This window comes from Protopterus annectens, chromosome 5.part0 (assembly GCF_019279795.1).
Source record: "Protopterus annectens isolate FY-2018-M chromosome 5.part0, PAN1.0, whole genome shotgun sequence".
Classification (NCBI taxonomy): Eukaryota; Metazoa; Chordata; order Ceratodontiformes; family Protopteridae; genus Protopterus; species Protopterus annectens.
The window spans coordinates 23,769,427-23,791,390 of NC_056735.1; positions in this window are offsets into that span (position 1 = coordinate 23,769,427).

A 21,964-nucleotide genomic window follows, 5' to 3' on the forward strand; every position below is an offset into this window, starting at 1 on the left:
GTTTTTTTGTTGTTATTATTGCCCCCCAAAGAAACAGAATCAGGTTCTTTTGCTGCTGCCAAACCCGTAGTATACACAACAGGACTAACTTTTTGTTTAAAACCACCAACCGATGACATTTTACTAACCAAATTGGTGGTGGAATTAAAGACAGCTTGATTGACCGTATTATAACCTCCATTAGTTTTGTTAGAGGTTACAAAATTTAAATAAGCAGACTCATTCTCATAAGCGTTAATGTCCCTTAACAGTTTGTTATGTTTTCTATTGATGTTATCTGCCGAGGTTTGTTCAAGTTCCTGAATGATAGTATCAAAAAACTCACCAAAGCTACTATCATCCAAAATTTGCTTAAAAAATAACTCTAAGTTGATAATTTCCTTTTTTAATACCTCCAGTTTGCCCAGATTATTGTCAATGAGGAGTCTCAAAAAGTGTAAACCAGTGTCGTTGAAAAAGCCGGTTAAGGTGTTGAAAAACGAATCTCCAGATTGAACTCCGTTGGGGCATTTAAAAAAACGCAACCCCTTCGGAACTATATTTAACTCAAGGCACCGTGAAAAATAACAGTTTTCTAAATGAATAGAGTTGTACCTTTTTAGCAGTTTACATAACTGCTCACGCTTGTCCTTAAAATCATGATGTTGTGGTAACTTATTTGGTCCTTCGAAATTACCAAAAGAACCAAACGGGTTTTCAGCACGGTCGAAAAATTGACTCAAAGTCGCCCGACCAATAATGCGTTGTCTAGTAGAACCCAAATCTTTCACCGCTGGAGGTGGATTGTCTAAACAAATAACAGTGTCGAGTTCATGAAAAGAACCGACAGGACTGGATGCTTTAGTGGTAGATTCCGCTGCATTAGCCTTGGTGATAAGAACTTGTAAAGAGCTTTTTATGTCCGTTAAAGCAGCTATGAGTAAGGTGCTCAAATTGACAGCCTCAGAGGAGGGCGTGGGGTGAATACTAAGATTTAAAAGTGGATCTTCAGCCGCCTCAGCCATGGAACTCACAAAAACCAGTAACAAAGTCCAGAAACAAAACCAATAAATCCAAACCAAGGCAAAAAGCAACTGAAAAAGAACTCCAAAGAAATAGCGTACACTGCTTTATTATCCGCTTTCGTCCAAAGACTTCATCAGAATGATGCATACAAAACAGTACAAAGTTTAAATAGGTAAAACATCACCATAGAAATTAATTGAAGTTAATTAATTAGAAAACAAATTAATTAAAAATGGATGACTATGCAATTTAAAAAGACAGAAACACTTTCAAGTGATGTGGAGACAAACTAAGTCATTGCTTTTGTTAACTTTTAGTTTCCTGTGTTTAAGAAAGCATTTTACGGGCGACCGGACCTTTTTCCATTAGTATAACTCGATTTACAATGGGCACGCTGGCCAATCAGCGTGCACGTTTTGGGGGGATCATGGTATAATAGCTTTTAATCTGTTAGTAATTCCACCTCTGGTTTGTCTTTTTCTCGATCTTGCATATCTTTTCCTTTTTAAGAGTTTGCCAGGAGCGATAAACATACAATTAGCCAGATGTTTACATTTCTGACCATGTTCTAGCAAAATGCACAACTTTAGGAGTTCCTGTAGTATGTTTGGCCTTACAGGCCTCTCTACTAGTAGCTCACCATACTGACAGCACAGCTAGAAAGTATATCCAATTTGCAGCAGATTTGCTGCATTGTAGCTTACTATACCTTAATTTCCTGCCTCTGTACTGATTTTCTTGAAGTTCCTGGTGAAAAACAAGACAGATAATGCACTTTTCTGATGGGATCTGAAGCAGCCACTGCCACACAGGGCGCTACTTTTTTCTTTAAGTAAACTTTTGTAAAGTACTTTTTTTAAGTAAACTACTTAGTAACTGCTGATAGCCTTAATCTTCTCCACTAACTGCCAGACAACACATGCAATCTCTTATACCCTGACAATTTTCTAGCTTTAGATCTTTAACACCATCATTTCTGTGAGCAAAGGGATGAAACAGCCTAGATGACAGGGTTCAGTTACCAGACCTGGACGATTAAAAAAAAATGGCAGAATGGCTTATACCACTTCACCACTGTGGAGAAGTGGTGAAGCTTCAGTCTACTACCTTTTGCCATCAGTAAGTGGAGGCTTGAAGTCATCAGAAAGCAGTAAACGTAGGGTGTAGGCTTGGTGTAAGCAAACCACTATATGGTAGCCTTCTTTGGTGTATGTTGAGAGCATGTGCATGCTGATGACATAAATGTCCACATCAGCTATGGGGGGGGGGGGGCAGAGTTAGCTTGATTACAAAATCTGTCCCCTCACAAATATGAAAACCAAGGCTTCTGATAGCCACAGAGTGGTTGGGCATGGTTGTGTAGCCCTGGCTTGAGGGCAATGAAAGGGTCATCCTTAAAAATGCAGACTGTCTTGTTTTTGGGGCTGGATGATGAGGCCAAACCAAGTAGCTATTGAGATGAGGCTACACTGGCGCTATGCAGGACTTCCTGAAAAAGTGAATTCATAGGAAGAGTGGGGATTGGAAAGACTCAAACACATTTTGTGGCTGCCTGAATGATGACCAGCCACGATGACTATCTGGCCGAGGCATACACTGCTGTGAAGCTAACTTTGTCTGCAGAGAGTGGGTCCTTCCAGTGGGATGAAGTGGGTTGCCAGTCAAATGGGATGCAATTGGCTAGTGGTCCTGAAAGGCCAACCCTGTTAAAAGACTTGATGGTCAGCAGTAGGAGGCATAAGGAGGCAAAACATTTAAAGAAATTGGCCTTTTAAGCCATGCCCATGTTTTATAGATGTTACATATTCTATCTGCTGGTATAATAGTCTCAGACTCCTTTTGAAGTAGGAAGCAGTGCGTATGGTGCACAGTGTGAACTCTTTGGTGCCCTCTAGTGTCACAGCATCCAACAGCCCTGGGGTGCCTACAATAGGTTTACCCAAATTTGCTTAATTTGGGACTAATGATTTTCTACTTCTATCACCTCTGGAGTCACTAGGAAGTCAGATTAATTATGTAGAATGATTACAGCATGGATGGCATGCCATTAAAGTCCTGATTTTCATTAATAGTGACAAATCAGATGAGAAGAATAAAGTGTATAATAAAAAAACTAATGATAAACCAAGTCTCCGGGACAATAATGTTTTGGAGAGCAAGTTCATTTCTCATATATTGGTGAAAGTAAAAAGCAGCATATGGTCATACATCTACAAATGTTCACTATTAGATCCATCTCACCTTTCTTTAATAACTGGAAAAAGAGATGGCTTATAAGTGAGTGATCATTCCATTACCCTGTTACTGGGTGGGTACAGAAATCAGAAGAAAAGTGTACTTTGTCATAATTGTTAGACATCTATATATATATATATATATATATATATATATATATATATATATATATATATCAGCAACTACTATGTGAGTATATGGTTTACTATCAAAATGTGGAATGACACTTATGTGAAACTGGAATGGATGAATGCATCTTTTCCAGTTTCTGTAATGCAATTCTGAAAATTTTAGAATGCGCATTAGCGAATGATAGTGTGCATTCGCTAATGTGCATTCAATGTCCTGATAACAGATCGCATTACAGTAGGGATCAGGAAATGTATCCTTTTTCTCACTGTAGTGCGATCTCGGAGCTGGAATATATAATTTACAGGGGGTGTCTGCACCCCCCCACATGAGGTGTCCAGGGGGGCTTGCTCCCCTACAAAACTGAACACATTTGAGTTGTAGAAGTACAAGTCGTATGGCAGCATAAATGCCTGAGGGTCTGATGTCACCTCCTGACATTCCAAATTTGGTTGAATACGGAGGTCGAGGTGGTGATTTGAGACATCCTGTACAAGTGACATTGCCAAATTCGGAATGTCAGTTTGATCGAGTAAGTAGATTTTTTTTTTTTTATTTTCAACGTTTTGATAGTAAACTGTGTGTATAATATATTTCAGTTATGTGTAATAATATGTTTAGCCACAGGATGGCAGTGTTTTCTGGTGGAGTGTCATGGAAATATGCTTGATGCAATTTCCTGTTCCTTGTGCAGTGTGTTTCATGGCATTAAAAATAAATAAAATAAATAAATAAATAAACATACCTCGGTTTAGATTGCAATCAGGCTGTAAACATCTATTTGCTGTGCCCAGAAGTTTCAGACAGGGTATGGGCCCAGACACCTAGACACCCTGGCACCAAGATATTATCAGCTACAGCAAGTAAGTGCAAGATACAGTGAGAGATAAAGTAAGGAGAAAAATGGCAAAGATGGCTACCGCCACGTCTTCAGCAATGCTTTCAACCAAACCATCAGTCTTGAAATTCAAGATGAGGATGTTTCTAATAAGAAAAGGTACGTGGAAATGTGGAAATGAAGTCAGACTGGCAGAACCCACAGACGAGTGGATAGAAAAGGATCAAAAAGCTCAGAGCACGATCTCCGTTTGCATAGATGATGATCAAAGTATACATATGTGCAACTGTGAAACCGCTAAAGAAATGTCGGAGGAACTGCCAAAAGTACATGAAAGAGCTAATCTCAGCAATACATTTTGTTTAATTGGAAAACTATATCAGACCAAGCAGATGAAAGACCAAGATATGCAGGATTATATTTATAAAGGCATACCTTAGAAATGGTTGAAAGGCTGACAGGTATTGGGGAGGATATAAAAGGCTTTCACATTATAGCACTTTTACTTAGTGGTCTACCTGAAAGTTATGCGTCACTTGTTACAGCACTTGATTTACATCCAGATGATGAACTGACATTAAGAGTATGTTAAAGGCTTGTGGATGAATACAAGCACAAGACAGAATGCATAAACAGTGAAAGTAATGTCCAGTACAGAGATGAAAAATAGAAATAAAAACAGTAATATGCAGCTAGAAACACGTAAATGCTTTGTGTGTGAAAAACAAGATACTTAAAGCCAGATTGCAGCATCTGTAACGGTAGAATGTAAAGACAGCTAAATCACAACAAGCTAAGAATGTCAAGGAAGAAGCAGATGTCACTTCAGACACTGAGTATGCATTTGAGTCCAAACGTGGTGCCTCATCTGTGCAGGCATGGTGTGTTGACTTAGGCCCTACAAGTCACATGACCAATGACAACAATTTCTTCACTCAACGCGATCAAAGCAAAACAGAAAAAAATCACCACAGCTAATGGGGAGATAATAAATTCAGAAGGAATCGGAGATGGTTTTATTTACTGTCCTATTTTTAAGGATATCACCAGAAAGATACACATGAAAAATGTTCTGTATGTGACTGATCTTGAAAGTACCCTATTGTCAGTAAACAAGCTTACAAACTAAGACAACATAGTGAAATCGGCTTGCAGATAGACCGAATTGGACTCTCTGTGAGAGTGGAAGGAGCATGCTTTTTGATGCTGATATGCCAACCACATACTGGGGAAAGGCTATCATGGCTGTATGCTATCTCCAAAATCACTTGCCAGTAAAAACAACAGAGAAAACTGCATATGAACTGTGGAACAGAAAGAAACCAGATTTGAGACACATGAAAATATTTGGAAATAAAACCTGTGTGTACATTCCAAATGAAAAACGTACAAAATGGGATCCATGTGCAAAGGAAGGTTAACTTGTTGGTTACAGTGAGTCTCAAAATGGATACAGATTTCTACATGCAGACACAAACAAGGTAGCAATCAGCAGAAGTGCGATTGCTGATAAAAGTTCTGTATGTTCAAAACTTTAGGAACTGACACAAACTGCACAGCCTGAGGAAAAATCTACAGCTGTGTAACAAGAAAAAAGCTACACAGAAATAGAAATTATTGCAGACAACTGAAAAACTGATAAAGAAGATGCTGAACCACAAATGACGTCAGTCAGAAAATCAACAAGAAGCAATAAAGGTATTCCACCTAAACACTTGTCTTATATGGCTCACACAGAATTTCAGGCTGCGCTGGGTACACAGGAAGAGATGAAAAAACTACCACCACATGAGAAGCAAATATGGATTAGAGCTGCTGATGAAGAGATGACATCACTCAGTGAACTCCAGACATGGACATTTTCAGAGCTACCTCGAGGTAAACATAATCTGATGTGAATGGGTTTTTAAAGCTAAAATGTGACTCTGAAGGGAAAATCTTTAAGTACAAGGCAAGGCTAGTTGCAAAAGGATACTCAAAAAAAATTTGATGAAGACTATGATGCTACTTTTGCTCCAGGTGCCAAACAAGGTACTTTCAGAACACCAATGACAGTGGCGGCTTTACAGAAAATGATTGTGAAATATTACAATATCAAGGCAGCTTTTCTTAATGGAGATATAGAAGAGGAAATATATGTGTCACAGCCAGAAGGATATGTAAAAATTGGAGAAGAGCATATTGTTTGCAAATTGCAAAAATCTCTGTATGGTCTTAAACAAGCAGCTCAAGCATAGAACTCAAAAGTAAACAGAGTTCTGCTAGACAAAGGATTCACGTGAAGCGAAGCCGATCAATGCCTATACACCAAATGTATAGATGCTAAATGGATGTATCTGTTAGTCTATGTGGATGACTTGATTATTGCTTACTATAGGAATGATGAAACTGCAAAGTTAATAACAGTACTCAATCAACACTTTGAGATTAAAGATCTTGGTGAGGTGACATACTACCTAGGAATTAACATACTGCGTGAAGAGGATGGCAGTTTTCTGTTGAACCAGAGTGAAAAATTGATTACATTCTTCAACAGTTCAACATGGCTGAGGCTAAAGGGGTGAGCATGCCCATGGACATATCTTATCCAAAGTTGGAAGGAGAGGAAGATCTTCTACCACCTAATGAGCAGTACAGACAAGCAGTGGGGGCACCTCTGTACACTGCAATCACTACAAGTCCAGACATTGCAGCAGCCGTGTCATTTTTCTGCAGGCATGTAAATAAACCAATCAAAGGGACTGGAATTCAATAAAAAAAAGTTATGAGGTATCTCAAAGACACAAAATATTTGAGTTTAAAGTTGTCAGCAATTGATGACTTAAACCTCTTGGGTTATCTGGACTCTGATTGGGTGGGTGACCTCAACACACACAAATCTACAAGTGGTTACTTGTTCAAATTAGGACACAGTCCTATATCCTGGTCCAGCAAGAAACAGATCTCAGTGGCTTTGTCTTCTACAGAGGCAGAATATACCTCTGCTGTCTATGCCAGTCAAGAAGGTGCTTGATTGTGGCAGCTACTTGAAGATCTTGGAGAACCAGTGCCCCAGCCTACAGTCTTGTGTGAGGACAATCAGGGATGCATTAAGCTTGCGACCAATAAGAGGGGCAATGCAAGAACCAAGCATATCGATGTCAGACAACATTACATTCATGACTTGGTTGAACAAAAAGTGATTGTGCTTTCATAGTGTGAAACTGATAAAATGATTGCTGATGCTATGACAAAGCCACTCACAGGAACAGGTCTGTAGCTTTTAGATCACAAATGGGATTGACAAAAGTAGTAGCTGTTGAGTGAGGGTGTTAGAGGTATATACAGCAACAATTACTATTAGAGTGTATATTTCATTTATGTGCAATAATATGTTTAGCCGCAAGATGTTTTTAAGTGGACACATAGTACTACTGTGTGTTCCTTGTGCAGTGTGTTTCATGACATTAAAAAAAGAAATGTACCTCGGTTTAGACTGCAAACAGGAAGTAAGCATCTATTTGCTGTACCCAGATGTTTTCCTTACAATGATAAAGGTGGATTTCTGAGAAACAGAATATACTTGACTTGTGAATAAAGGTGGAATTCTGACATTAACCAGAGGAACTAACAAATCCTGTTCTAACAAACCACATGACCTTTGGTCATCAGAAGAGTCTGTTACTAAGCACATCTATTGTGTGCATCAGAGAATACTAGTCATCAGATTCTTTTTATTTGAGGTACTGAGAATCATATTAGTCACACTGTTGTATTTTCCAGGAAACTGGCCTGTATATCCCTTACCATGAAAGTGGATAAAACTAGCCAGTAAGAAATATAAGTTATTCCATTTTTGAAGTGACACACTCTAATACTTGAAATATACTGTACAGATGTACATGCAATTTATTTTGCCAAACTTTGTCTTAATTGTGCACTTCCTAAGGCCTGTTTGGAACCGATTGTTTTATCCCATCACATGCACTATCATAAAGGACTTTCACCTTACTGTACTCCCTCAATATTATGGGCAGCAGAACAGAGAAATTAAGAATTTGCATCTTTCACCTCTGAGCATAGGCGCCGGAAGCTGTTAAAGACTGGGGGTGGGGTGAGGGTGGGGGGTGGAGGGTGACAGGGGCACTTAGTGAACTAAAAAGGGTCATTTTTTTATAACTATTTGCTACCACAATGTAGGTTCACTTGGAGGACATTTTAAGCTTAGCCAATTCCCTTTTGGTGCTTGAATTAACATTTTCTGATTGGTCTTAGCTATCCCCATGGCTGATAATTGTATATTAGCCCTAATGAGAACAACTGTGATCATACCATAGATAATTTGAGGGGGCCATGTAATGGATGCAGTATTTAAAAACTGCTTCTATCCATTAGTGGCATGAGGGGAAATCCTGGAGTACATTTTCTATTACCCATCCTTAGATCCAAGTTGAATTTGAATATGGATGGATGAGCTTTGCTTTATTTTTATGGATAGTCTGTTCCAGAACAGTGGTAGCCTCTGTGATATATATCCATCTCTCCACAACATTCAGTTTAGATACCTGGACTGAGTATTTCTGATTACATTTGACTTGCTGATGTTCAGTAGGTCCATCTGTATTATGTCGGAGGATGCATTGTATGCCAGACATGTCACCTCTAAGCACTCTGTAGGATATTGAGTATAGTAATAAATCTTTGAGGTGGTCCATGCAAGACCTTTTAGGACTTGTATCCTTTTAGTAAGGTATCTCTGAAGGTGTTCCAATTGTTGTATGGGGCTGGACAGATACATGCCAAAGTGGGCATTATACAAAATGATTGACATAATGACAGCTTTGTAAAGGGGGACAACAACATCTCTAGATCTAGTCACAATCAATTTGTTTATAAGCTGTGCAATATAGAAAGGCTTTCTTATGACTCTGGGCACATGTTGGTTAAAAGTTAGGTCACTGTACACACAAGTTCCCAAATGCCAAACAATTGGATCTGTTCCCAGAGGGCATTGTCATGATTTTGACACCAATTATTATTTGGGACAAACCTTCCTGCATTATGGTTAAGTAATTTGGGGATTCAATAACTTATCCTAGCTTGCAGTCATCTCAAACTTAGCTGGCCAAAGCTCTTTGGTATTTCATTTTACTTTTGAGATGTATATGCCAAACAGAAAAAGTCTCAGCACCTAACCCTGAAGGACTCCATTGGTGACTGGTCTCTTCCCCTGTTTTGATCTCCTGCGTCCTGTGAGCCAAGTTGGCAATGCAGCTGGTGATGTAAGTGTTTGCTCCTACATTATTCATCAGTGCAGCTGGTGATGTAAGTGTTTGCTCCTACATTATTCATCAGTGCAGCTGGTGATGTAAGTGTTTGTTCCTACATTATTCATCAGTGCAGCTGGTGATGTAAGTGTTTGCTCCTACATTATTCATCAGTGCAGCTGGTGATGTAAGTGTTTGTTCCTACATTATTCATCAGTGCAGCTGGTGATGTAAGTGTTTGCTCCTACATTATTCATCTTTTGTACTACACCTGAGTAGGGGATTGTGTCAAAAGGCTTGGCCAGGTCAAGGTAATGTGGTGTGAACCGTTTTACCTTCATCTATTGCTTTGGTAACAAGAGTAAAGCTTAAAATTTGCCTGTGATTTTGAGCTTTTCACACTTTCCTCTTGGCTGTTTTCAAACACATTTTTTAGGGCCATGCATACATGTATATATTTCTTGATTCACCTTCCTAATTGTATTAAATTATATTCCTTGTATAATACAGCACACTTCTTACACTTAAGTTAGAGCGCATTTTAAATTTATTGTTTAAACATTTTTCCAGTAGGCAATGAAGCAAAATGCATGCACCAATAATGAATGAAGCAAAATGCATGCACCAGTAATGACAAAACTGCCCTATTCAGAACATTTCCATAATAATATCATCATCTTCTTTTGGCTGTCCCATTAGGGGTCGCCACAGCAGATCACCTGTTTCCATTTCTTCCTGTCCTCTGCATCTTGCTCTGTCACACCAACCACCTGCATGTCCTCTCTCACCACATCCATAAACCTTATCTTAGGCCTTCCTCTTTTCCTGTTACCTGGTAGCTTCATCCTTAGCATCTTTTTCCCCAATATATTCAGCATCCCTCCTCAGCACATGTCTAAACCAACGTAATCGTGCCTCTCTGACTTTGTCTCCAAACCTCCCAACCTGGGCTGACCCTCTAATATAACAGTCTACTTCTACACACAATATATAAATACAGAATCACAGTAGACTGTAAGCCATAGGCGTGTTGCACAGCTTCTTGAACTTATTTTCAATTGGGGGGGGGACAAAAGGCCAAAAAAACAGAGACACGTTTTAAACATTGCTTGTATAATTTTGGAAAGTTGCTTGCATAAAATGTTGTTACTACCATGCATTTTACTGCCAACTCCTGAACCCAGAACAGTGTGCACTAGAGTCAGAGCAACATACCACTAAGCTAAACCAGCAGTTTCTTGAAAGACAGGAAGACAAACTTAAATGGCTATCATATCATTTAGTGAATTCAGTTCTCACTTCTCACCATAGCTCTCAACCTCTTAGCACAAAAATACAGAACAAAGCCAATAATGGGGGAATACAGCCCCAAAACAGGGACACATTTCAAATGCTGATTTTATAACCTTAGAAAATTGTTAGAATAAAAGGTTTTGTTTTACCACTCCTGCAAACCAGAAAGAACAGAACAAAAATGTGAGACATAACTTCACAAGTGATGGTGGCTAGGGACTTTAGTCTCTTTTTACCTGTACCCAGGATACAGGGTTTGAGCCTGTGTACTTCTAGCCACCAGATGTATCCTGCTGGGGGCATTTTCACACACACAAACCAGCAGCGTACTCACTCAGATAGATAGACAGACTCCTCCAGTACCTCTGCTCCACTCTAGCATTCAGCTTCTGTATGTTCCACCACTCCACTCTGCAAGTAACTCCTGTCGTTCCTGCCCTATATTCCAAACGCAGCAAATATGTTGTGCGCTGAAGTAATTGCGGCAGTTGGGAGGTGCATGGAAAATAAAAGGGACAGAGGTATGGATGATTTGCAAAAGTGGGGGGGCTCCCCTCCCCCTGCGCTCTATGGTTATGGCGCCAATGCCTCTGAGTATACAAAAGCTTCATTATGTTAAAATAAAGCCTTTCTAAATGCCTTACAGATAATGTAGGGTCCAAGCAGTTATCTTTCTTTAGTTTTTCTTACTTTTGGTCACATGATATGCTTATAGTGATAAGACAGACACTTGTTTAGTCATGTTCAGAGCAAGCAAAGACTTAGATATCGCATTACTTGGGTTAGGAACAAACATAACTCATCTGAAAACTCTACAGTACTTTCATATCCATTGCTAGCATTTCCAGTTGCATTTCATCTCAAACAGCTGTAAAGAAAGCAAAAATATTAGTTGTGGTTCCCAGTATGGAATATACTGATACTGTGAAATACAGATCTAACAACTCACCAGTTGCATTTGCTGATCTTTAAGATAGGTGGAGTCTTACATGTTTGCACAAAGTCATGCTAAACAGGGTGAAATGAAAATCATTGCCTTATGAAATGGTTAAGTGAGCTTATCTCAGCTGTTATTTTATATGTTCTACTTTTCCTGAAGAGAATGGTTAACTTCATTGTCAGTCTTATGGTCTGAATATGGTTTCTGTGCCCTTGCTTATAACTTTTACCATGGCTGTAATAGCATACCTACTTCCAAGTCTTCAGCAAACATTTTCCACGTGAGTATTCCTGGTGCAGATATAGCTAAGCTGTTCAGAATGGGTACATATAGAAACCCTGTTAAGTGTTGCTAACCATTAACGTCTGGACCAGAGCGGACAGATGTACAAACCATGGACTGACTATAATATTGTTCTGCAGCAGTTTCATTATTTCTTACATTTTACATTTTATTAGATATTATTGCATCCTGGTTAATTCTGATAAAAGAAGTAAACAATTTTGCATTGCTCTCTCTCTCTCTCTCTCTCTCTCTCCCTGCTTCTCTCTCTCTCTCTCTCCCTGCTTCTCTCTCTCTCTCCCTGCTTCTCTCTCTCTCCCTGCTTCTCTCTCTCTCTCTCTCTCTCTCTGCCTCTCTCTCTCTCTCTCTCTCTCTCTCTCCCTCTCTCTCTCTGTTTCTCTTTCTCTCTCTCTCTCTCTCTCTCTCCCTGCTTCACTCTCTCTCTCTCTCCTCCCTGCTTCTCTCTCTCTCTCTTTTCTCCCTGCTTCTCTCTCTCTCTCCTGCTTTTCTCTCTCTCTCTCTCTCTCTCTCTCTCTCTGTGTCTCTCTCTCTCTCTCTCTCTCTCTCTCTCTGCTTCTCTCTCTCTCTCTCTCTCTCTGCTTCTCTCTCTCTCTCTCTGCTTCTCTCTCTCTCTCTCTCTCTCTCTCTCTCTCTCCCTCTGTCTGCTTCTCTCTCTCTCTCCCTCTGTCTGCTTCTCTCTCTCTCTCCCTCTGTCTGCTTCTCTCTCTCTCTGCCTGCCTCTCTCTCTCTCTTTCTCTTTCTCCTGCTTCTCTCTCTCTCTCTGCTTCTCTCTCTCTCTCTCTTTCTCCCTGCTTCTCTCTCTCTCTCTCCCTGCTTCTCTCTCTCTCTCTCTCCCTGCTTCTCTCTCTCCCTGCTTCTCTCTCTCTCTCTGCTTCTCTCTCTCTCCTGCTTCTCTCTCTCTCTCTCTCTCTGCTTCTCTCTCTCTCTCTCTCTCTCTCTCTGCTTCTCTCTCTCTCTCTCTCTCTCTCTGCTTCTCTCTCTCTCTCTCGCTCTGCTTCTCTCTCCCTCTCTCTCTCTCTCTCTGCTTCTCCCTCTCTGTCTTTCTCCTGCTTCTCTCTCTCTCTCTGCTTCTCTCTCTCTCTCTGCTTCTCTCTCTCTCTCTCCCTGCTTCTCTCTCTCCCTGCTTCTCTCTCTCTTTCTCTTTCTCCCTGCTTCTCTCTCTCTCTCTCTCTGCTTCTCTCTCTCTCTCTTTCTCCCTGCTTCTCTCTCTCTCTGTCCCTGCTTCTCTCTCTCTCTCTCTCTCTCTCCCTGCTTCACTCTCTCTCTCTCTCTCTCTCTCTCTCTCTCTCTCCCTGCTTCTCTCTCTCTCTCTCCTGCTTCTCTCTCTCTCTCTCCCTGCTTCTCTCTCTCTCTCTCTGCTTCTCTCTCTCTCTCTCTCTCTCTCTCTCTCTCTGCTTCTCTCTCTCTCTGCTTCTCTCTCTCTCTCTCTCTCTCTGCTTCTCTCTCTCTCTCTCTCTCTCTGCTCTCTCTCTCTCTCTGCTTCTCTCTCTCTCTCTCTCTTTCTCTCTCTCTCTCTCTCTCTCTCTCTCTCTCTGCTTCTCTCTCTCTCTCTCTCTCTGCTTCTCTCTCTCTCTCTCTTTCTCTCTGCTTCTCTCTCTCTCTCTGCTTTTCTCTCTCTCTCTCTCTCTCTCTCTCTCTCTCTCTCTCTCTCTCTCTGTGTATCTCTCTCCCTGCTTCTCTCTCTCCCTGCTTCTCTCTCTCTCTCTCTCTCTCCCTGCTTCTCTCTCTCTCTCTCTTTCTCCCTGCTTTTCTCTCTCTCTTTGTGTGTGTCTCTCTCTCTCTCTCTCTCTCTCTCTCTCTGTATCTCTCTCTCTCTCTGTCTATCTGTCTCCCTGCTTCTCTCTCTCTCTCTCTCTCTCTCTCCCTGCTTCTCTCTCTCTCTCTTTCTCCCTGCTTTTCTCTCTCTCTTTGTGTCTCTCTCTCTGTATCTCTCTCTCTCTCTGTCTATCTCTCTCCCTGCTTCTCTCTCTCTCTCTCTCTCTCTCTCTCTCTCTATATATATATATATATATATATATGTTGCTCATTTTCAGTCTTTTCCTGCTTCATATTCATATTTTTGCCAGTCGACCACAATGATTTACTTACAGTACTTTGTGCTTTGCATTCAGGACTGGAATTTCATTCACATTTGGCCTTGTTCCTTTGGTTATAATTTTTATAGTTCTTGTCTGAATGTTGCATACTGGCCTTCCCAATAGTTACTGCCTATTGTAAGTTGTTTATTATGTTGTTAGCCAAAGGGATGAGGTAGCTGATTTTGATGCTGTTAAAAGATGATTAGTGTGGGTCTGTAGTTGGGATACAAATTCAAGATAAAACCATGAGGGTAGTGTAACTATTGGATGATGTGAAAGAATGATAGATGTCCTGCTTTTTCTTTTGCACCCCCCGGACCTTGCTGATAGCTCTGCTGCTGATACACAGGTCAATGATTCATTCCAGGGTCATGACCCTGGCATGCATACCAGGGCCATGAAACCCAGGTACACCCAGACTGGGCGGGAACCCTATGGCTCATTCATTTCTGCCCAGGGGTTCCCATCATCACTCTGTTTTCAAACAAGAATTGGGTGGCTGGAAACGGGCCATTGACTTGTGCTGGTGGAGGCCAACCCTCTCCTCTTTGGGAGAATTCCCTGGCCTATTGACAGCTCTGCTGACCCTAGTATTACAGTCCCCTATAGGGAAGCATGGGTCCCCATGTGGCGGGAGCCCAATCTTTATTGTTGCTAAACACCGTGATTGTGCAGGCTTCAATGACTCAGACTCCAGTAGGTAGTACCTAGTGCTTCTGCAATGTGTTACCCTGTGTAATGAGTCAACCAGCTGCCCCCCGCTAGGAAAGTCAAGCCATAACAGACCACTAATTTATATTCTCCCTGGTCAGCTACTAGAAGTGTCCAAGCCACTAGTTGGAATTGGGTCACCTGTACCATGCAGGATATCCGACTTATTCCTGAGCTTTGGCAAAAAGACATTTAACTTTGTTGACTATTCTTTAAAATTAGATATTTTATGCAGAATGTGCTTTCCTGAGATATTTATGAACTTCATCTACATAAACTGTACAGAAAACTTAAGACTGGTAAAGACAGTGGAATCTTTATCAACTTCGTGTAGTTAATGAATAGAAACTTGATAAAGGTTCTATTTATGCCAAGGGTTATTTATATTTCTTATATAAAAACTGTTTGAGTCAACTAGGTGTGATGGAAGAATGAAGGTGAGATCTCTACACAATTAAATTGTATTTTGTTTGTTTGTGGAAAATGCAATGATACAATTTATGAAGCCTAAGCAGTCAGTTTCAGATGTTTCTGGGAAGATATTTGTGGCTAGCAAATTAAAAATTAAATGTAGTCAAACATACAGTAATTTAATATTCTGGTAGCCCTTGTTGACTGTCTTTGAGGAATACTCATTTGGTTGGAGCAAGGCTTAACTGAAGTACCCTGTTGTGGTAGTGAGAGTAATGTATGGCAATACTTGGATGATTGTTTATGATCAATTCTTGAAATGTGTTACCAAGTAGCTGAGAGATTGGGGCTACCTGCATTCAACAGTTTATGCAAAGTTAATTGTGGATAAAATAACAACTCCTTATCAGTTTTTAAATGTGGAACAAACAGTATAATAATCCCTCATTGTCAAGGTTTTGGAAAAAAAGGCATTAAGTTGACTGAAGTAATATTTGAGGATATACATATTTAGAGCAGGAGTAACAAAAGGAATTTTACTCTGAATGAAAAGTCGTTAGGCCTAGGCTGATTTTGCACTTTAGGTCAGCATATTTTAAATTGTTTTGCGTGTGAAAAAAATTGATAGCAGACTATTTGGAAAAAAGGGCATGGATTGAAAACGGTGTGCCCATTGCTATTAAGCTGACAAAGAATTTGTCAGATTTTGTTCCTTTTGTTTTTATAATATAGGTAGGGAGGCAAATTAGTATCTGTAGCCTCAGCAGATGAAATGAGATAACATAATACTTTGTTGAGAGGTTTGACAGTTGTGGAGATTATTTTTATATGAAAGGTAGCTAATTCATTTTGGTATGGAACTACACTTTAGAATTTACTGTTAGTCATTTCAAGGTCCAAATAAAAGGTGCATTGACACTTAGAATTCAATAGTTATCTGAGTCAGAGACACTCAAGGGGGTTCCACTCTACAAAATCAGGTAGTAATGACAGTGGAGGGAAAAGTCTGAGAGTTATTATTTCAAAAGTGTATGAATGTACTTTAGTAATTTAGTGGTGAAAGGTTCCATCTGACAGTAATGCTAGATAATAATATTTTATATGCACCTGTGTCAGAAAGTTATTATTATTTATTATTTTACATTTGTTTACTGGGAAAGCCCATCTGGACACAAGTCCTTTTTCAGCAGAGGCCTGGTGAGAAAAGCTCCAAATACAGAGGCTACGTTTTACATAAGACAGGTAAAGTTACAAGATACATTTGGTATACATAGCACCATACATAACATACATAGATTCATACATATATTGATTATAACAGTGAAAAAAATAGATTACATTACCATATGGAATTTAGTTTTAGACTTATTGGATTTGATATATATTTTTAGCTTCTAAGGTAAGGATGAAATACAAGTTAATAAACAAGTGGATGCAGGAAATAAAAAGGAAAGTTACAATGCAATGTGCATACAGCACTCAAGGTCATTGTAGCAATTATTTAGTTCTAAGTGACATTGTTTACATGGGCTTTTTTACTTTTACAAGGTTTGCAAGGTTATTTGTGGGCATATCCAAAAAGGGTTGAAGATGTATATAAGGGGATAATGGAGCAAGTTGGAATATATTTTGGGATGTCCACAGTTGGGAAAGGTTACACAAGGTTATACAAAGTGTTGGAAACAGAAACTTTACCCCAGGACTGCCTGCCTTTACTACTAATGGACAGAGGCAGCTTCTAAATGCTTTATCCCAGGCATGGGTATCATCAAATTATCTATGGTATGATCCCAGTTATTCTCATTAGGGGTAATATATATAATCAACAACCATGGGATGGGTGAGATCAATCTATATCCAAATGGGAAAAAGTGAAATTGGCTAGGCTTAAAGTGGCTCTCAACAACAGCTAACCTATTACTTATCTATGACCGTATTGAATGGGTGTTTGATGACCTTACCATCCTGGTAGGCAAGGCCTTTATAAGCGGAAAAACCCTTCATGATAGATGTGAAAAGAGGTTATAGCCAACTTTTTATATGATTGATGCTGACATCAAAGATGTGTAGCACAGACATGGGAGAAGGGTGATTTCCCAACAGCAGAGCAGTGGAGAAATATGTGATATTATAGTAAATGTTTTTTTTTTGTATAAGGTCCTATAACTGTGAATAAAAGCAGTGACTCTATAGACTGTACTCGTTGTTTTTATTAATTCATAAAGGACCTAAATAAACACCTTTGTTCTCGAGTTATATGAATCAGCTTTCCCTTCCCGATGCTTTCATATGGCCAACAGTTTTCTCTTTCTCCTCTTTTGTTTTCTTTTTATCTCTGTAGTTCTTGAAATTAACTGACAAAAAAACTCAGTAAAAGATATGGCCACTGTGTTTTAGGAACGAAGCCTATAACGTAAGCACTCATTTAGTACAAAGATGGGATTCCTGTAGAAATTCCAAGGAATGCAATGCATTCTTTGGAACAGTGATGCTCCAAGTGGAAAGATATGGAATATAAATGGATGTTTATCATCCCTGTAGTTTTAACACTGCAGTGTTATCGCTGCTTAGTAAAAGAGGTGGAAGCACCTGGATGGAATACATGCCTAATATCTGTTGAATTATTGATACACGTGTTCCATAAACAGGTATTGGTTATCATTAAAAAATGTTGATAAAATTAACTTGGAGCCCATTTTAATTCATTTTCAGTGGATAAGAATCTCGCAAACCTATTCTTACATCTTTTCATTTTAACCTGAAAGCTGTTCAATCTCAGAATTAGTTATATTTGTTAAAGGAATACAGGGGGCTTGCGCCTTACATGGAGGTGTGACAGCTTACTCTCATGTAAAGTAAACTTATGAATTCAAACCTATTTGAGGGAATTAGCTTGGTGGATTATAATTAAAGGAAAATCACTTTAAGTGTACTAGCTCACACTCCAGTAATCTTTGGTAGTCTAGGTTTTTCTCTTGAAGTAATGAATCATACCTGACTGTATAAATCATATTAATTAAATTATGTCTTTCCAGTGAAATAAAGAAGCTTGTTTGATAAATCTATGCCCCCAACATATAAATAGTATCTCTTTCATGCCTTGTGTGGTTTTGTCAATGTGAATAAAACTGATTATGCAGAAGTGACAGCAGGAAATTGATAGTCTATAAAATGATTAAATTGACAGTATACATTTCACAAAAAAGTCAGTTTTGTTATTTTTAAGTGATTATCTTCCTTGTTCCAGATTCTGAAGCCATAAGTACTGAACTACATACAAAGAAATGAAAGACCTAAGGTACAAACAAAAATACATGAGCTGCATTACAAATAATGACAGGAACAGAAAAGCAGCCAGTCTGTAGCAATATAAAATTAGCATTGTAGACATGGCTCTTAAGATACAAGACCTGCCCATTTTTGATACTGATTGTGACAAATATTCCATAGGGCATGTTTGAAAAACTAAGTGGCAAGGTTTGCTAACAAAGCTACTACATTAAACATAAAAATAGATTCATAACGCTGCTGCTGTTATTGCTGGATACAAACTTTATCAGATACATGAGACAGTGTCAGTTACAAAAGGTGCATTTGGTGATGTGTAAGGCAAGTTATGTAAATATTTTCAAATAAAGAAAAATATTAATTTTGATATCTTTAAATCCAGAAATTTTATACATAGGGAACACAAGATAACAGCCGTACTGTACCATAAATTCGTACTGGGTATAGCGCCCACAACTGTCCTGGACATGGGCAGTCATTACTAAATACAGTCCTGGGTATTGACTAGACTATCTATATTATTACATTGGGATGAAATGGCTAGGCTTGAAATGACGTCTGGGTCAATAGCTTAGTGACCTCTTATGATCCTATGATCCTATGAGAGACACCCAAAGAGGTTATGATAAAGCTCACAGTTATGTAAATGTGTTAAGAGTATGTACAGTCCCAAGAGCTCAGTATTTAAAGGAAATACAGAGAGGGAGAAGATTATAATATCATAACATGTGAACTATTTCTGTATGACTGGCACATAGCACAAGCAAAATAAATGATCCACATGCTGAGATTGTCAAAATATGTCATAAATTCAAATAATAATAACATCTTTAAGGGACAGTAGGCATTTCTTAAAAGGAAGAAGGATAACAAATCTACAAACTATAATAAGGACATCTACACAAACTGGACTTGAAATTCCTCTAGGACTGATGAAGACAAACGCCATGCTTAGAGTGAAGATATTGGGGAAATTCAATAATGCCTACATGGACTTTTTTTCTGCATAGACATAGTGGCATGGTGCTTCAATGGAAGTAAGCAGATGTGTGATCAAGTAAACAGAGCTGAGGGGTGCGCACCAGCATGCGAACATGGAAGTGTCTGGCATGGAAATCACCTCATAAGCAAGTGAATTTCATGCAAATGAGGCTGGTAGAGTGATCCAGCAAGTAGATAGGCAGTACTGCAGACCCCGTGTTTTTGTCTGTAATGTACATGGAAAAATTCTGTGTACAGGATGTAAAACTGACAAAAGAGGCTGTAAAAGTGCACTGACAACGGAAGAAATAGCATAGTAGACACAGATATATGCAAAACTATCCACCTTCTGTCCAAAACTGTATGGAAAATAATTTAAATTAATTTTATTTTTTTTAATACATGGGGCATGTTTACCCAGCGTACAGCAGTGCGCAAACATGCTTTTATGAAAAAAATAAATAAAAAAAAGAGTTGAAAACCAGATTTATTAGTATGTGACAGTAACACATTATAGGACCCTGTGTAGAGTATGTACAATGGTAGACTGTAGTTTCCAGGTATTATGCATGGATCTCTGTGCAAATGAGCTGGGTTTACTGAATAGCAAAAATGGGTATCCGTGTCTGCAGATTCCATCTGTGTGGGCACAGAGCCATGTTGGTTTCCACAGAAGAGCTTGTTGACATCAAGAGGGGTGTGCCCATAGTCCTTTAAGCTCATTGGAGCTCAGAGGTGCCTATTTCCACAGCTTGGCGCTCTGCTCAGTGGGTGGGGGGGGGGTGTCCACAGACTGTTAAGCTTTGTTTACCTCCGAGGTACGTGTTTTAGTGTGCTTGCGTGGGTTTGTGTGCCATGCCACAGTGCTCAGCGTGGAAGGCTGTATTACAAATGAGTGACTGGGAAAGCCAATGAAATAGTAATTACTGATGACCCATGTGGTACATAAACTGGGTCATTAAAACCCCATTAATCATGTACTTGGCTGGTGGTATGTATCATAGGTAGCCAATCACACAGGCTGCACCAAGGGCAGAACACTATAAAGAATGCATACACCCTACAGTCTGATTTTCCACCATACTCTGCACCATTGGCGTACAGACTTGGGAATTTTAAGTGAGAAAATGTTAGGGGCTGCTGCAGCTATTCTACATCTGTATGTGCTAGATGCTGAAGTCAGTGCTGCTGGTGCTGCTGACTATAGGTCCAGACTGAGAAGGAAAAGAATGTTCAGGCCCAGGGTAACCTTCCAGGAGCAACATGAGCTGGAGATCATAGAACACTTCAGGATGGACAGGGACATACTACAAGTACTCACTGAGCTCTACCACCATCAATTCAGACCCAGAGACAACAGTGGGGAGCTCATCTCAGAGGAAACAAAAATATGTATAGCCCTTAGGATACTAGCTACAGGTACTTTCCAAAGACCAACTAGGGCATGATGGGGCTCGCACAGGCATCAGCATCCAGGGTACTCCACCAGTTCCTGGATGCCATGCTACCACATGCCATTGAGCACATTTATTTACTCCACACCCCTGAGGAGAGGGCCAGCAGTATGTGACTCTTCCACCATGTAGCACACTACCCTGAGGTGCTGGGTGCCCTAGATTACACTCATGTACACATCAAGGCACCACCTGGTGATGAGGAGATGGTCTACATCAACTGCAAGGGGTATTACTCCATCAGCTGCCAGGTCATGTGCAAGGTCTGCCATAATGTGATCTAACAGCCACTTGGGACAACAGGTACGCTGTCCAATAGTATGTTTCTCATAATATTCAATAGACCACATGGCTGGAAACTCCACTACATTATTGCCTTGGACATGTTATCACAACTCCCATATCTGGCATGCATCACAGCTGTACCAAATGTTTGCTAGGGAGGACATCCCATATGTCCATTTACTGGGGGAATGCTAGCTACGCTCTGGAACCATAGTTGATGGCACCCTTCAGAAATGCACACCACACACCTACTGAAGACTGCCATAATGAGGTACATGCACAAACTAGGAACATTATAGAGAGTGTGTTTGGGCCGCTGAAGTCACAGTTCTGGTGCCTCGTTGTATCTGGTGGAGGCCTGCAGTACTCTCCAGCCACATGTGCACATGTGTTCCCATACAACTGCTATAACAGTAAGTCTGCAATGATAGATCAGCAGACCAGACAATTGCAGGGCTGTGACATAGAAGCTGGCCACACATTGTATTTCCCACATAATGCAGGGGTGGCAGTGTATGTCTGTATGTATAGTTTGAGGAATGCGCCCTCTCTGGCTGGCTGCTGGTGTGGTTCACTGGGCTAGGAACATTAACACAGGTGATGGTGTTGATGGTTCAAATCTGGCAGCCTCTACATCTTTTACATGTGATGTACTTGTATGGTGGTATACCCACAGACTGTTATAACCCCTCAATCTGTTACATCAAGACACCTGGACAAAGCTAGAGAGAGAATGGGGGGACAAAGGGCCAAACCTACAGACAGAC